Source organism: Pipistrellus kuhlii, unplaced genomic scaffold (genome assembly GCF_014108245.1).
Source record: "Pipistrellus kuhlii isolate mPipKuh1 unplaced genomic scaffold, mPipKuh1.p scaffold_m20_p_13, whole genome shotgun sequence".
In the NCBI taxonomy this organism is placed as follows: Eukaryota; Metazoa; Chordata; class Mammalia; order Chiroptera; family Vespertilionidae; genus Pipistrellus; species Pipistrellus kuhlii.
In genome coordinates this window covers 39,249,793-39,268,078 of record NW_023425438.1, presented here as the reverse complement: position 1 = coordinate 39,268,078, position 18,286 = coordinate 39,249,793, and positions in this window count along the sequence as shown.

Below are 18,286 nucleotides of genomic sequence, written 5' to 3'. Positions count from 1 at the left end.
GGCTTTTACTAGCCTCGTTTACCGGTGAGGAAACTGAGGCTCAGGGCCCTTAGGAGATAGACTTACTAGCCTAAGGTCACACTGATAATAAGGGGGGGGGGGGGGGGGAAGGAACCCGTATGCGTCTGACTTGGAGACCCTATTCTTTCCCCGATTACCCCATCCTGACACTCTGCCAGCCAGGAAAGTAGAAGGCAGGAGGAAATGAGCTTTTTAAGCAGTTGGGGGACTGATGCGTGGGTGAAACTGGGTGAGTGGCAAATGGGTACCCAAATAATCCTGGACATGTGTGGGTTGGGGTGGGGTGGCTTTTGGGTGCTAAGAGGAATGGAAGCCACAGCCACCACTGATGCCAGACTCCAAATTTATAAACACTGTGGAAGCTGGTGTGAAATAATGGCTTCAGCAGACAAGAGATTGCTGCTTGTGGAGAATAGCAAGCCTGGGGTTGGAGAGGTCACAGTAAAGGGAGGTAGATGAAAGTCTGCCATATTTTACTAGAAATTCACCCCTTTTCTCATCAACAGTGAAGTGCTATCTGCAATGTATATATCATACAAGTAATGAATGGTTGTTGTTGGGAAATAAGAATATACCAACAGGAAAAGCAAAAGCACCCATGATCCAGCCTCTCAGCAAAATGTCCTGAAAGCTAGGTCCCCTTGCCAGCTACGCATTCTCAGCCCTCCTTCTCTGCACTCCAGTCAGGCTTGGGTCCCAAACTGCTTCTGTCACAATCACCATAATGACCTACAGGTCACCAGATCCTGGGTTCCCATCACTTTTCTTCCCTTGTCTTGCTGCACCTCTCAGGGATGTCAGGCACAATGGACACACCTTCCTCTGTGGGAGCCTGGGAAGCTCCGCCCTCCTGCTTTCCCTCTATTCTCAGCCTCCAGGCAACTCAGCCCTGGTTTTTTTCTACTAGAAAGGAGGGCTGTCCTCCTCCCTCTTCCCCGATCTGGTTACATTCTCCCCGGGTATTCCCTCCCAGCCCCATGACTGTTATATCATCTACACGCTGGTGACTCACACCCGTAAATTCACAGTGAGGACCTCTCCCAGAACTCCAGACATATTTCTCCAGCTACCGTGTGTCATGTCCACTGAAGTGACTGGCTTCTCACACTGAGCATGTCCAAAGATGAAGTCAACCCTTCTTCCCAAAACTGTTTTCCCAGTTGTCTCACTAAATGGCATCACCATCCACCCTAAGCCATCCTTGTTCCTTCCTGCCATCCACCCTCATATCTAGCCATTCCATCAGCAAGCAGTCAGTGTGACCCATAAAGTGGAACCTGTAATTGACCACTTTCTTCGTGTCCTGGGACACGTCCTAGTCAAGCCAGAGCCAATGACACACCATCCTACCTTGTCCCTTAACTCTATTCATACCTATCTCTACTCTGACCCCTATCGGCTCTCCTTCATTGAGAAGCCAAAGTGACCTGTTTAATATATAAACCTATATATATATATATATATATATATATATATATATATATATATATATATATGGCTCAAAGCCACTTTTAATGGCTTCCAATCTTAGATGAAAATTTAAATCTCTGACAAGAATCACTAAGACTATATAGACTTCCTCCATGTGGATGGGGGAGGGAAGGAGGGAGAGTGGAGGGTCAAATACCAGAGAGAAAGCAGCCAAAGCTGTGGGAGAGAACCTGAATCATGGGGGGCAGGGGGCGGGGAGCCAGGGCATGAGGTATGGGTTTAGATATTTTTAATGTGTTTTATTTCAGAGAAGAAGGGATAGGGAGAGATAGAAACATCAATAATGAGAGAGAATCATTGATTGGCTGCCTCCTGCATGGCCCCTGCATGAGATCAAGCCCGAAACCCAGGTATGTGCCGTTGACTGGAATCGAACCCAGGACCTTTCAGTCCGCAGGTGGACGCTCTAACCAATGGGACAAACCAGCTAAGGTGTGGGTTTAGATGTTTTAAAGTCTGAGGTAGAATTGATGGCTGTGGTTAGGAGTGGTGGATGAAGAGGATTCAAGTTCCCTAATACACTTAGAAGCCCAATAAGCCTGAGCTACAAAACCCACTGGCCCCAGGCAGGTGGGACCAAACCCAGTGAGTCATATCAGCTATAATCCCTTCTCCACACACTAATTTTAATTGTCTTCTCCACTCCCCTCTCTGGTCCCATTTTATGTGGACCAAATAATAATCACAATATACAATACTTTAAGAGCATATTATCTCTTACAATGCTCCCAAGCCTGGGAGGTGGTTGGGATAGGTTTATTTCAACCTCAATTTATACATGACAAACTAAGGTTGGTTACTCACAAAAGGCTGAGGCTTTTGTCTTCAATTTTTCTGGCTCTAAACTTCATGCTCCAAGTTTATTGTATATTGATTCTCGGATCTCTCTCTCTCTCTCTCTCTCTCTCTCTCTCTCTCTCTCTCTCTCTCTCTCTCTCTCTCTCTCTCTCTCTCTCTCTCTCTCTCTCTCTCTCTCCCTCTCTCATTGAAGAGTGATGAGACAGCCATGTAATTTAGATTCCATAGCCCCAAGAGAGAAATCAATCAGCAAATGCTCATTAAACAAACCCTTACAATGTTTATACAGTCTGCTCAGTGCTGTGAGAAAAGCAAAAGAAACACAAGATGTGGTCCTGGCTCCTTAGGGATTATCTCTTTAATCAGAGATATAAAATCCATACATGAAACAATGATTACAGAATGGAAAAGTCTGCCATCGAGAGCCAAATGTGTGTGTTGCTTTATAGGTGATGGAGTTTTGGGGGAGGAAAAGACGAGCCCCAGCCAAAGGTAGTCTGATGGAAACAAATGCCAGTCTGGGTCTGGCCTCACATAGGACTGACCTGAGCCCGGCTTAGGCTTCCGGGAGCTGTTCTGGAAGATGTTTCTTTACTAAAAGACCATCAGCTGCCATATATTCCTTTTTCTAATTAGGATTTATCAAGTTTGCAGCATCTTATATGTGTGGAATTATGTAGAGACTTAAAGACTGAGGGTGGGCCTGCCCTAAGTGTAAATACATAGGACTCCTCACATCATGATGTCTTTAATATTGGGTCCTAATTATCTGTATGGCTCAATTATAATGTATGAATTTGAAAGATTGGGAAAGAAAGGCATTGAAAAGTAGTTTAAAAAGAAAAATGGAAGCCATGGGATATACATCAACCTCATTTTATCAGTCACATGTGAAAACAGAACCCACTCAAGCTACTTTAAGCAGAAAGGGAGTGGACAGAGAATAGTTGTGCCTTTCAGGATCTTCAGGAGAGCCAGAGAACCAGGCTCAGAGGAGAGCCATCCACGTCATACCACTGAACTCCACTAGTGGAAATGCTAGTGCTATGGCCACTGGGCTCAGGCATCTCTGCCCACACCACTGATCCTGCGCACAGGATTTTAAACTAGGAGCCCAGATATGCCACAGCTAACTTTGACAAATATATTTTTATTGATTTCAGATAGGTTGGGACAGAGAGAGATAGAAACATCAATGATAAGAGAGAATCATTGACTAGCTACCGCCTGCATGCCCCACACTGGGGATCAGCCTGCAACCCGTGCATATGCCCTGACTGGGAATCGAACTGTGACCTCCTTGGTTCATAGGTCGATACCCAACCAACTGAGCCATACCAGCCAGGACAGCACCTCCTTCTTTACGGTATTTGCTTCCAAATTGACATCTTACAGCTAGTTGCCACACCCAGTAGTCACTGAATATGCTGCATCAGAAATTTAAAGTGCCCTTCAACAAATTGGCTTCTTAAAATTACAAAATATATCAAAAATATTAAAATATAGCACATCTGTTCTCAATGGGAGGTATATTGGGGAGGAAGTAGTCAATAGGCTAAATGATGTAGTCGGTGTCACAGTAAATGAGGAAAAGGCCACTGTGAAATACTGCCAGGAGGCCCCCTCCGATTCCATTCCAAATCTTGAAGGATATCATGTCTCAGCCTGTCACTCTGATGGCCATGGGGACATGTATTCCCCCAAATAGTTTGCTTGAGAAGAGCATGGTGGCATGCTGAGGCTGGCATGGGAACACTGTGTGGTCTTGGGCCTTCCTGAGACCCCGTTTTCTCTTCTGCAAAGTGGAAATCATGGTATGGAATAGGCAACACCTTTAGTTTAGAGCGTGGTACGTAGTAGACAGACCCTGACTACCAGTTTCCTAAATGCATCATTCATAATATCAAGTCTTCTATGCAAAAAGAACTCGGTCATTAAGGAAAAATGTCAGATGTCAGGAATAGCAAATGCAGAATCTCAAGAACATGGAAGAGATAGGTTTGTTCTAATGGCCTGTGATGCTCTTGTCTAGAGAGATGATTTCAGGAGGATGGCAGGAGGAAGGTTAGGCAGATTGGCAGGGAAGGTACAGCCAAAAGAAGAGTAACAGAATCCCATCGGCACTCAAAGACACAGCACCTGGACTGGATGCAGCATGGAGAGCAGTTTGGTGAGGACTGAGACGAATCCTAGGGCAGGATGTAGAAGTCTCTACTAGACTTATGGTAGAAGGACAGAGAAGTGAAAGAAGTGAGAAAAGTAAGAGATGGCCCAAACAAGACAGGATAAATGATTGAGTGTGAGGGATGGGACAGAAAAGGCTCCAAAATTAGTGGTTCTCACCCTTGGCTGTTCTAGAATCAGCTGGAGAGCTTTTACAAATCCTGATTCCATATAAACAATCAAGAAATTTGATTTCTTCTATTGTAATAGTGAACAAAAAGACAAAATGTCTAGGAATTTAAAGGTACAAGGAACTCAGATGACAAGTAAAGAGGCTTAACATTGCTTCACTGGATTTCATTTCCTCTTAGTTGTAAATGCAATTCAACTAAAAATAATGCATTAAAAAAGGCTGATTCTAACATTCATACAAAAAAAGTAAAGAATACTGTCACCCAAAAGTTTGTAAACCAAGGAAAAAAACTGTTCATTTGCTAAGAAAGACTAAAATCACAAATGTCATAAATGACCCATAAAAAAGTTTCTATTAATCAGAGTCAAAAGACAACCTAGACAAAAACATATACCAGATACAAAAGGCTCATTTTTCTACTAGATAAAGAGCTTCTTCAAATTAATAAGAGAAATCAAGAACTCTTTGGTAAAGGATACAGAAAGTTCACAGAAAAAGAACAAATAGTTGTTTGATGTATGAAAAGATGATTAACATCACTCAGAATAGTAAAAATGAAGATTTTAACTATACCGTGTATTACTCAGCAGCTTGGCAAAAATCTATATATGTAAAAGCCTAAGTAGCCATTATACCAAATGACTGGAATAACCAGTTGACCAGTCACTATGATGCACACTGACCACCAGGGGGAAGACACAACACAGGAGCTGCCCCCTGGTCATCAGTGCACTCCCACAGCCAGTACACCTCCCCCATCCCTCCCTCAGGCTGGTCCCTTCCCTCAACTGGCAAGCCCCAGCCAGCAGGCTCCAATTTGGACTGGGCAAGATGGCCCTGATTGGCCCTGATCACCCACCAGTCCTAAGGACCCAATCCGTGCACGAATTCATACACCAGGCCTCTAGTCAAATAATAATAATACACCTTACTTTCCTGGAGGAAGAGAGATTCTCTCTCCCAACATGTTGTTGATGGGAGAACACGGCCTCCATGAGATCAATTAGACACTCTCCATCAATTACAAGTACACCTGCCTGTTGACCCTGAGATCTCATTTTTCTTATTAGTATACTGACATATGCTGTGCCAGGTTATTCACTAGGGCGTTGTTTGCCATAGCAAGGCTGAAAACAACCTAAATCCTATCATTTGAGGATGGGTTAAGTAGGAGAAAGCACATCCATACAATGGAATAACTTAACTGCATATTTTTTTAAAGCTCTGTAAATATTAGTATGGAATGATCTCCCAGATACAGTTAAGTCAAAAGCACAAGATATTGAAGAGTATACATATACAGTCATCATAGGTCGATACCCAACCAACTGAGCCATACCAGCCAAGACAGCACCTCTTTATGGTATTTGCTTCCAAATTGACATCTTACATCTGGTTGCCACACCCAGTAGTCACTGACTATGCTGCATCAGAAAATTTAAAGTGTATAAAAAAGAAACTAAAGATAAAACAAGCATATACCTGTGTGTAGTCATAAACTTTCCTCTAAGCCACATGTGTCAAACACAAGGCCCGCGGGCCAAATCCGTCCCGCCAGGCCTTGCAATGTGGCCCGCACCGCGCTGTCATCACTGCACTCCGCTGCGTTTCCATCACAATGACAGTTTATGACTGTTCAGTAAACCATTCGGCCCGCGATTTAGGCTGGATTTTAGATTTTGGCCCCTTCTCTGATTGAGTTCGACACCCCTACTCTAAGCAGAGGACTGGGTGACTGGGAGTCAGGCATGGGGGAGAAACTTGGTCCTATAGTCTTTTTTTACAGGTGCAAGTATCAGTTAGTCACACACAAAAATGAAATAAAATTAAGAAAAGTGCCTACTCATGTAAAGACAACACAATAAATTGGAAAGGACATAGGATTAGACACCTGAATCCACCAAAAATTTAAGTTAAAAAACGATGATGCCCAGGGCACACTCCAGTCCAATTACATCAGTGTGTCTGGGGTGGACTTAAGAGTCAGTTCTTGTTAAAGCTTCCTGATGACTCTAATGTGCATCCAGTGGTAAAAACAGCAGCCGTAGTGTGACTCTGGGTGTTTTGGCTTCAGTCTCGGGGCTTAACCTGTGTCAGTCTTAGCATCTAAATCTGACTTCCTCGGGCTAAGCACCAGCTTAATCCCCTTGCATTTGTCTGATTTTTTTTTTTTTTTCCTGTTCCTGACTCAGCAGCATCTGGTCCTTATCTTTGTAGTGGCCTCCTCCCTCCCCTCTCCAACAGCAGCAGCTGTTTTTATGAACTTGGCAAAAATCCAACTAAACTTTCTAACCGCCTGTCTCTTCAATACTTCGATGATGGGAATGTGTTACTGTACTTATACTAAAGAAGGCACTTGTCCCAGCAGAAATGACTGAAGGCCCTGTCTCTCTGTGCTACTCTCTCCTGATGACTTCAGTTCAGATGGTTTCAGGTGCCAGGAGCGGAACAATCCAGCTCCAGCAATAAAGGTATTTGTTGTTTCAAATGAAAAGTTTCCTGCGGGTGGGCCACGCTGCAGGCTGGTGAGTCAGGGCTCTAGCCCTTCTTTCCTGAGCATCTCCTGGCCCTGCCTTGCTCCTGAGTCAGCTTCATCTTCATGCTGACAGTGAAATGGCTGCAACATGTCCAGATTTCATCCATAAAGTACAAGATCCAGAGAAAGGAAAAGACATTGTTGCCTCCTCAGTCTCTCCCTTATCAGGAAAATATATTTTCTAAAACTCCGCAACAGCCTCCTTTCCCCTGGATCTTATTGGCCGAATTGTCATATGCCCATTCTAGCACAGTTATCTAGAAAGAAGAATGGGATTATCATAGCTGGTTACACTGTGATTCTCAGCTGGGGTGATTTTGCCTCTCAGGAGACGTTTGACAATTTCTAGAGACAGTTTCAACTGGAATCAGGGGTTGCTGCTGGCAGAGATGTGACACACATCCCGTAATACATAAGACAGCTCCAAACAAAGAATTTTCCAGCCCAAAATGTTGAGTGTCAAGATGGAGACATCCTGGCTTAGATTAATCAGGACCCACACCTAGATCTGAGGTCATTTGGTAAATCCTAAACAATATCAGGTTGGTTTTTTTTTTTAGGGAGAAGAAGAAATGACAGCCAACAATGTCCCCTATATTACTGTATTAGAGGTGCGGGGGGTCTAGCATCCAGATGGGGAAGTTAAAAATTGGTCTAACCCAGCCCATGTGACTCAGTAGTAGTTGAGCATTGAACCAGGAAGTCACTGGTTTGATTCCCGGTCAGGGCATATGCCCAGGTTCTGGGTTTGAGTACCGGCTGTGAGAAAGGAGGACATGCAGGAGGCAGTCAATCAATGTAAATTTTTCTCTCGTTGATGTTTCTATGTCTCTTTCCCTCTCCATTCCTCTCTCTCTAAAAATCAATAAAAAATGTTTTAAAAAAATTATGGTCTAATCCAAAAATAAAAAAATTATTGTCTAATCTAGGGGTGTCAAACTCAATCAGAGAAGGGGCCAAAATCTAAAATCCAGCCTAAATCGCGGGCCGAATGGTTTACTGAACAGTCATAAACTGTCATTGCGATGGAAACGCAGCGGAGTGCAGTGATGACAGCGCGGTGCGGGCCACATTGCAAGGCCTGGCGGGACGGATTTGGCCCGCGGGCCTTGTGTTTGACACATGTGGATGCAATAGATTACATGGATCTATAATTCCAGGACTCAATAAGACTAACATTTTTTATTTAATATTTATATTTTTGCATAACTAGAAGGCTGGCATTCAAAATGACCATAGGACACTCATTCATTGATCAGCCAAGAGCATAACAAATTTTCTTCTCTCTCTCTTTCTCTCTCTCTCTCTCTCTCTCTCTCTCTCTCTCTCTCTCTCTCACACACACACACACACACACACACACACACACACACACACGAGAGAGAGAGAGAGAGAGATTTTACTATTGTTAGGATTTTAGCCATTAGGGAAAATGTGAACTTTTCTGCTCCCACTTGCAACATTGGTGCATATTTCCAGGAGACGTGGGAGTTCAAGGAGTCAAGATTAAAGTATCAGCTGAAACATCCAGAAGAATAACATATGCCTGTTCTTTGTTTCTTGCTGATACAGTTATTTATTTAATATCTCTTTGACCCATACACAAAACCATTCATTACAAATACCAACTTTTACAGCAAAGTGCAGGGTTGATATGCCATCCTAGGAATTGTGTACCTGTGTAGATTTCTGGTTACCAGGCCTCTGAAAATACCTTAAAAACATGCCCACAGGAGAGGCACAGACTTTGGTGTCATCAGGACTCAGCCTCCCTCCTCCTGTGAATGGCAGCTGGTTTCCATGCCAACATGACCCTGTCCCAGAGTTCTGTTCCAAAACTTAAATTAGGGTTAATTCATTCTATGGCTCACATCCTTATATGTTATGGTTATGACCTGTAGTAATAATTAGTCCTCACCACTCAACATTTCTAGTTTTCCCTCTAAGTTCGTGTATGATTACATAACTCTGTCCCTTTAAATTTAGATGTGACTTGCTTTGGTCAATGAAAACTCCAGCAAGTGTACACAAAATGTTGGGCTTTGACCACATGGAAGCACAGACACAGAGCTTCTGTCAGCCTGTAGTGGACAAATAGTATAAACAAGAAAAACCTTTGTAGCTTTAAGCCACTGAGATTTAAGGTCATTTACTGCAGTAATATATCCTGACAATCCCAACATGCTGGCTTCCCTCCAATCTTTTGTTTCTCCCTACTTCTTCTCCCTGTGTTGCCCCAAGTTTGCTCTCTTCCATCTAGTTTTGGACTTCTCTTCACATCCCAATATCTACAGTGTGCTTTCTGGAGCCCCAATTTTGAGCCCAAGAATTCCCCCTGCATCCTCAGCTTCTCCACAGAACCTGGCCTGCATTCCTGGGTCTTACCTACCTCTCCTCCAGAGGTTTCTCCTCCCACAAAGTCCACCCTGAATGTTGGGAGGTGAGATTGGTATTTCCAGATCAACGCTGCTTCTGCCCCTGAGTATGAGTCCTCTAAGACTCATGACCGCTCCCTCGCTGGTTTGGCTCAACCTGTGGACTGAAGGGACCCGGGTTCAAAGGTACATGCCTAGGTTGCGGGCTCAATCTCCAGTAGCGGGCATTCAGAAGGCAACTTATCAATGATTCTCATCATTGATGTTTCTCCCTCTCTCTCTCTCTCTCTCTCTCTCTCTCTCTCTCTCTCTCTCTCTCTCTCAAATCAATAAAAATGTATTAAAATTAAAAAAAAAAAAAAAAAAAAAGGCTCACAACCTCCAGCTGGATCACCCCCGTTCTTTTCTCATTTTACTGATATCTGGTCACATCTTCTCTTTCACTGCGCCCTTGGGCACCTGGATCATAGTTCCCGCTCTTCTGCAAGTCCTGCCAAATCCTGGTTGACTTCAGTGACCTATGGACAGCTATCAAACACCCTGGCCTTATAGCTTCTTGACCTTTCCAAACCCAATGACCTTCACCCTCTTTGTATTCTGGTCACTCTCTCCGAAACTATATCCTAAACCCTGCCACACCACTCAGAACTGCTTCCCTTCTGTAGTCAAAGCTGTGATGACCACTGTGGAGAGACAATGCGAAGACTGAGTAGGTTGAGCTACCCTGGATCCTAAGCAACTTTCCACTTCCCAGAGTGCATATGTCCGAGAGCAGAGGTTCTCAAATTTTAATGATTTATTGTAATCAGGAATCTTGTTAAAAGACAGACTCTACTTAAGTAGGTCTGGAGTGTCCTGGCCAGTTTGGCTCAGAGGATAAAGCATTGCCCTGAGGAATGCAGAGTCCCAGGTTCTATTCCCACTGAGGGCACATGCCTGGGTTGTAGGCTCAATCCCCTATAGGGGGTGTGCAGGAGGCAGCCAATTGATGACTCTCTCATCATTGATGTTTCTCATCGATGTTTCTATCTCTCCCTCTCCCTTCCTCTCTGAAATCAATGGAAAAAATACTTTTTTTAAAGGTAGATCTGAAGTGAGACCTGAGACTCTGCATTTCTAACAAGCTCCGAGGTTATGGCCATACCTCTAATCCATGGACCTTATTTTGAATGGTAAGGAACTAAGTGTCCATGAAACCCTAGCTGCCCTGTGCTTTTGTTCGTCCTATGAGAAGAGCCCATTGCTACCTTTTTAAGTGCTAATCAGTCCCCATGGAACCTGCCAACAACTAGAGTCCTAACCCAAGGAGTCCAGTGAACTGTGGGTTCTGCATGGCCTCTTACATTTTGACCTTTAATTTTTTAAAGGGCCTCAGATAGGAATTGCTATTCTTCAATGCATAGCACAATGTCATTCACCCATGAAAGTTCCCTCTGTTTGTACTTTATTTCTTTTCATTTTCATTTTCTTAAACCATTCAACCCTGACTCCTAAAACTTTTTCCTCTCCAGCCCTTGTCATAGGCCAGCACTATAATACAGTTGATATAAGTTCTTAAATATGCAGGTTTTCACCCTTATAAAATGAGTTTTGTACGCTTATGTTTTTAAATTACATAAGTGATGTGCAATTTAAAAAAAGTATGAGTCCTTCCTATGTGGTTCCTTCCTTGTGGCTTCTCCTACAAGGTAGCTAGGATTCCTCTCTCTCTCTCTCTCTCTCTCCCTCTCTCTCTCTCTCTCTCTCTCTCTCACACACACACACACACACACACACACACACACACACACATATATATATATCCTGTCTAATAAAAGAGAAACATGCAAATTGACTATACCTTTGCTATGCCCATGCCCACCAGCCAATCAGGGTGAGTATGCAAATTAACCTAACCAAGATGGCGAATAATTTGCATATATAGGCCAGAGCCAAGACTGAAGACAGTGTAGGAAGAAGCCAAGTGCTGCAGAAGGGAGCAAAGCTGCAGAGAAACAAGCAAGCAGGGAAGTGGAGGAGGAAGGGAAACAGATGGGCCAGGGGAGAAGGGAGGGAAACAGGTGGGGTGGTGACCACAGCAGGAAGGCCTATTGCAGGAATCTTCTTGCAATGGGCCTCTAATGTGTGTGTGTGTGTGTGTATTTGTGCATGAAATTCATGCATGGGGGAGGGGTGTGTCCCTCAGCCCAGCCTGCACCCTCTCCAATCTGGAACCCTTGAAGGATGTCCAACTGCCCATTAGGCCCAATCTCGGTAGGACATCCCTCTCAAAATCCAGGACTGCTGGTTCCCAACTACTCTCCTGTCTCTGCCTGATTGCCCCAAACCGCTTCTACCTGCCAGCCTAATCACTCCCTAACCGCTCCCCTGCCAGCTTGATTGACACCTAATTGCTCCTGGCCAGCCTGATTGCCCCTAACTGCACTCCCTTGCCAGTATGGTCACCCCTAACTGTCCTCCCCTACAGGCCTGGTCACCCCCAACTGCCCTCCATTGCAGGCCTGGTCTCTTCCAACTGCCCTCCTCTGCTGGCCCAGTCACCCCTAACTGCCCTCTCCTGCTGACCTGGTCTCCCCTCATCTGCCCTCCTCTGCCAGCCCAGTCACTACTAAATGCTCTCCCTGCTTGCCCGATCACCCACAACTGCCCTCTCCTATAGGCCCAGTCCCCCTAACTGCTCTATTCAGCAGGCCTGGATGCCCCCAACTGCACTCCCCTGTAGGCCTAGGTCACCCCCCCAACTGCCCTCTCTTCTGGCCTGGCCACCTCCAACTGCCCTCCTCTTCTGACCTGGTCACCCCTAACTGTCCACAACTGCCCTCCCCTGCAGGTCATCTTGTGGGAGCCATCTTGTGTCCACATGGGGGTAGCCATCTTTGACTACTTGGGGGTGGCCATCTTGTGTCTTGGAGTGACGATCAATTTGCATATTACTCTTTTATTAGATAGGTTACTAGTAGCTCTGCACACAAAACCGTGTGCCAGTAGCTCACTAGTAGCTCACTGCCACCCTCCTGTAGCTCTCTGCCTACTGCCCCACCCTCCTGTAGTTCCCTTTGCCTTTTCCCCCTCATAGCTTGCTGCCTGCTCCCTCCTGTAACTCTCTGTGACCTGCTTGTAGTTGCTACCCCACCTTCCTGAAGATTCTCAATCTAGTCATTACGTGGTCAATTGTTATGCAGTCAGTCATTATGCTTCATATCATAATGACCGTTTGCATATTACAACTTTATTATATAGGATTTTAATAATAAAATGAGTGGCCAGATTATTATGATCTCTGATTGCATAATGATCTGGCTACTCAGTGTATATCCTATATAATAAAAGGCTAATATGCAAATTGTCCCCTCAACCAGGAGTTCTACCAGCAGGCAGGCCGGCCAACTGTCCATGTTCTCTCCCCCAGGCCAGGCTGGCCAGACCCCACCCACCCATGCACAAATTCATGCATCGGGCCTCTAATATATATATACATATATGTGCGCACGCGCACATACACACACACATTGAGTGGCCAGATTATCATGCATTCAGAGATCATAATAATCTGGCCACTCAGTGTGTGTGTGTGTGTGTATTTATAAACAATTCACTCCTTATTATTTGAACCAGCCCCAGTGAGTCTCTGTTTCTTATGATCACAATAACCTGAGGAACTTACTACCCTGTGAGGTAGTTGTGAGACTTAACTGAGAACAGGATGTGGTGTCTAGACTTCCCGGGCCCATTGCCCCCTGAGTGTTAGATTGTTGTGATTGGCAAAGGCTGAATGAAGACTGATTTGGACCAGGATTAAGGATTCAGTCCCCATAGGGCCAGTTCATTTTGCCAGATATCAAGAGCATTCCTAACACTAGCCTAAAATCTTGATATAACCCCTTTAACATAATGATAGAAGTTAAAGAGTTTAAAACATGCAGCCAGACTTTATTAAACAGACAGACCAGTGTGCAGAATTAAAAAGCCCAGAAACAGATCCAGAGACACATAGGGTTTAGTATATGCTTAGTGTAGTTTTTCAGATAGGCAAGGAAAAGACAGATTGACTAATAAATGGTATTGGAACATCAGGGTGGCCATCTGGAGAGAAAATTATTTTGGATTCTTATCTTACTGCTTATAACAAAATAAATTCCAAACTCCATGTAAAAGCATCAAATTATATGAAAAAGTCATGGGAGAATTTTGGTAATAACTTCCAACTAAAGCTTTTCTAAGCATCACACAAAAAACCAGATGACTCCAATGAAAGATGAATTTAGCTACATTAAAATATTTTTAATTCTTCAAGATAAAACTACTATAAGTAAACTTCCTTAAAGTATAAATAATTTTTACAAATCACTAAGAAAAAGACTATTGTCCCATTTAAAAAGGGGGGGGGGGCAAGACTATGAATAATTCATAGAAAATAAAATATAAATGTTCTAAATGAATAAAAATATACTCAGGATCCCTTATAATAAGAAAAATTGAAATTACAATGGCAATGCATTGTGCAGCTCACAGATGGGCAACATTGAAAGATTTTTGAAACTATACTGATAAAAATATATGGAAACAAGCACTCTCATAAATTTCTCCACTGTGCAATTGACAAATCTTTATTATATTAAAAATAAGCATGCCCTTTGATTTCTAAGAACATATTCACAAATGTATTTAAATATGTGTGAAATTACATATATCATTTTATTAATGTGAATTGTGATATGTCCAACTAATGCAAAACTGTGCAGCTATAAAAAGTTGTAAAGCTTTTGGATTATTGATGCAGAACATATTCAGAGAAAAGAGCAAGACACAGAGCAATGTAAGACGGGGGAGGCGAAGGAGCGTGAAAACACTAGTATATGCAGGTTTGTAAGTGCCTAGACATCTCAGGAAGGTTAGACAGAAACTGACAGAGGGGAAGTGGGGACAGTGTGGGCACTGGAGAGAGACTTAACATTTCGTGTTTACTTGTTTATATCCATTGAATATTCTAGCATGAGCATCATTATTAAATGAAATAAAATTTTAAATAATAATAATAAATATTATCAAATGCCACCAGTTTTCCCAGCAGAAACTTTGGTATCCACTGAGTTATAGTCCTAATTTCTGTTGACTGTATATGTAAACAAGCAAAAAAAGGGAAATTTAAAAAGGAAGTAGAAAGAGACTAGAGAGAATGTCTGTTTTTATTCTGGGGTTTGGTTTCTCCAGGAAACTTGGATATGAAGTAATGCCTGCTTTCTCAAACAGGAGCATGAGAAATGGCTCTTCCTCCCTCTGAGAGCCTCAGAGGGTGACATACTGATCGGTGAGAGCCAGTGAGGGTTGGGGGCAGGGACTCTTCAGCCAAGACAGTCAGCAAGACCAGGGGGAAGACAGGAGCACAGGGCTTGTTGGTTCCACAGTCACGACTCAGGTTAAAGGGCAAAATGCCTGAGACCCCTCTGGAACGCAGTGACCTAAAGAAATGGCAGCCTTCTGGCATGGAGAAGGGAGTGCACAAAACGTAAATAAGTAGCAGAGGCAGAACACATCGGCTTGAGAGGGCAAAGAATACCAGGGTATGGAGTAGGAGAAGAAAAGGAGAAAGGTTTCAGTGTGGCCAAGGTAGAGACTGCCAAATCTCTATTTTGTGTGTCTGATGATCATATCAAGAGATAATGTCTTCAACTAGCATTGTGCAGGTTGAGGTCACGCTCAGAGTAATGACAGTGTGTTAATATTTATCCCCACTTAGAGAACGCTCAGCACACAGTTCTAAGAGCTTGGACAGATGGGACTCTCAGAGAGAAACACCCACGATGTCAAGCTCCAAGTTTTCTCAATATTGATACCGGGCATCTGTTTAATTCTTCCTTACCCAGCCCTGTAGGACCCTGTCCCCTTTGCCCTTTAGACAGTCATTCATTCACTCATTCATTCATTCCATGAGGATTCATTAACTGCCTATGATGTCAAGCTCTATATCAAACCCAGAGAGACAGTGGTTAATGTGATAGATATGATCTTACCTCCATGGAGCCTACGGTTTAGGGAAGACACAGACAGTTAAAAGGTATAAACCCAAATAAATATATAATACCAATTGTATTACATGCTGCTGAAACCGGTTTGGCTCAATGGACAGAGCGTCGGCTTAGGGACTGAAAGGTCCCGGGTTCGATTCCGGTCAAGGGCATGTACCTTGGTTGCGGGCATATCCCCGGTAGGGGGTGTGCAAGAGGCAGCTGATCGATGACTCTCTCTCATCGATGTTTCTAACTCTCTATCTCTCTCCCTTCCTCTCTGTACAAAATTAATAAAATATATTTTAAAAAATTGTATTACATGCTATGAGGGGGGAAATGTGCACTGAGAGTGAGAAGCTGGCAGTCCATTTCAGATTGTGTGATCAGGAGCAAGGGGTTTCTCAATGCACAGATATTGCACACAGGAAACTGTGCACGGCGGAGTGGGGCCACAGTGACTTTCAGGAGAGGGAAAGGTATGTCCAAAGACACCAGAATAGCAAACATTTTGGCACAGAGAAGCCACTGCAGAAATACAAAGTAGAGGCAACATAGAAGAAGCTGAGGGGCGTGGGGGGTTAGGGGGAACTGAGGCTCAGATTCATGGAGAATGTGGAAGACCATGTGAGGAAGGTGGGATTTATATTCTAAATTCTATTGGAAGGTTCAAGGGTACTAAGCAGGTGTGTAACATGGTTCAATGTGTGTGTGTGTGTGTGTGTGTGTGTATATACATATATATATATATATATATATATATATATATATATATATATATATATATGACACTTATATATATATATAAGACACTTTGGCTGCTGTCTGGAGCATGGATTAGAAGAGAGCAGAATAAGAAGTGGTGGCCTAACCAGTTTGGCTCAGTGGACAGAGCATTGGCCTGTGGACCAAAGGGTCCCAGTTTCAATTCCAGTTAAGGGCACGTACTTTGGTTGCAAATTCCTCCCTGGTCTGGGGCCCCCGGTCAGGACTCGTGCAGGAGGCAACCAATCGATGTGTTTCTCTCACATCAATGTTTCTCTCTGTCTTTCCCTCTCTTTTCAACTATCCCTAAAAATCAATGGGAAATATCCTCAGGTGAGAATTAACAAAAAAGAAAAAGAAGAAGAGGAGGAGGAGGAAGAGGAGGAGAAGGAGGAAGAGGAGGAGGAAGAGGTAACTAGTAGTTAAGAGATCACAGAGTCAACCAGGCAAAACATGAAGGTGACTTGGCAATGATGGTAGCCAGAAAGAGAACAATGGATGGAAACAAGACATGTTTACAGATTGAACTGACAATAATTGCTGGTAGATTGGGTGTGAGAGATAAAGAATGACTTCAAGCCAAAACCGGTTTGGCTCAGTGGATAGAGCATTGACCTGCGGACTGAAGGGTCCCAGGTTCAATTCCGGTCAAGGGCATGTACATTGGTTTTGGGCACATCCCTGGTAGTGGGTGTGCAGGAGGCAGCTGGTCAATGTTTATCTCTCATCGATGTTTCTAGCTCTCTATCCCTTTCCCTTCCTCTCTGGAAAAAATCAATAAAATATATATATTTTTTTAAATGACTTCAAGTTTCTGGCTTAAGCCAATGGGCAGTACCATTTATTGAGAGAGGGGAATATGCAGAGACCAGATTCAGTGGTTGGGCCCCGTGTTCCATTTCCCACATGCTAAACTAGAATGCTGGTGATCATTTAAATGGCAATGACAAGTAGACAGCTGGTTCTATGAATTTTTCTTTGTATCAGAGATTTGACTGAAGACAAAGTATGGGAGTTGTCAGCATAAGGTTTCATTTAAAGCTTTGGGTAAGGGTGAACCCCAAGTTGGGGGTAGAAGAAGTGTGGACAAAGAAGCTTTATTTTCAAACGTGCTTAAAATGTTCAGTCTCCCACATATGTGGACCGCATTACATGACGTTTTTCCTGAGCAGCTGGGAGCATGTCCTTGCCTTCATCTTTAACAGAACAACACAGCAAAGCTAACTTCTCTCCTTACCAGCAGGTGTTGCACCAACTTGGTGTTTGTGGTGTCCTGGGCTGGAGTAGAATGACGGCCTTGTTTCCCAGCCTCTCGGCTCTCACATATGTGTGACTCCTCAATTTATTCCCCCCTTCTGATTCTGGGTCTAGTCACACCTTGAGTCAAAGGCCCTCTCATTGTTTCAAAGCATAATAATCTTACACTTTAAGGTTTCAGGATGGATGCAAAACGAGGAACGTGAAGGCATGCAGGAGCTCTTTGTTCTTAACTCTTCAGTTCGTCTGGTTGCAACATATCCTGGGCTCAAGGAGAAGTGAACGCTGACAGTGTCGCTTACTAAGGGTATGCCAACATCTCTCTGTGGATCTGACATTTGTATTTTTTCTTCAATAGAGAGGATTTGGTTGAGCTTGTTTGTCCCATCCAATATGGCTCCCCTGTACTAAATTGGGTTTTTCTCCTATCAATGGGTTGAGCTCCATGATGTCAAATCTGTAGCTAGTTGCCTTTGGTATTGATAATGACCACTGGTGAAGTCAGTCATTGTAATAGAAACAAGGTAAGTTTCACTCATGTACAGGCCTAAGCCACTATCATAGGATGCAGCCCCTATTTGAGTGGTCTGGTCTCAGAAAAAGCTGAGGATACATCCCCGTGTAGAGCATTGACTTTGCCTGGTTTTACCTTTGAGGCTCTCGCTACCACTCATCCTCATCT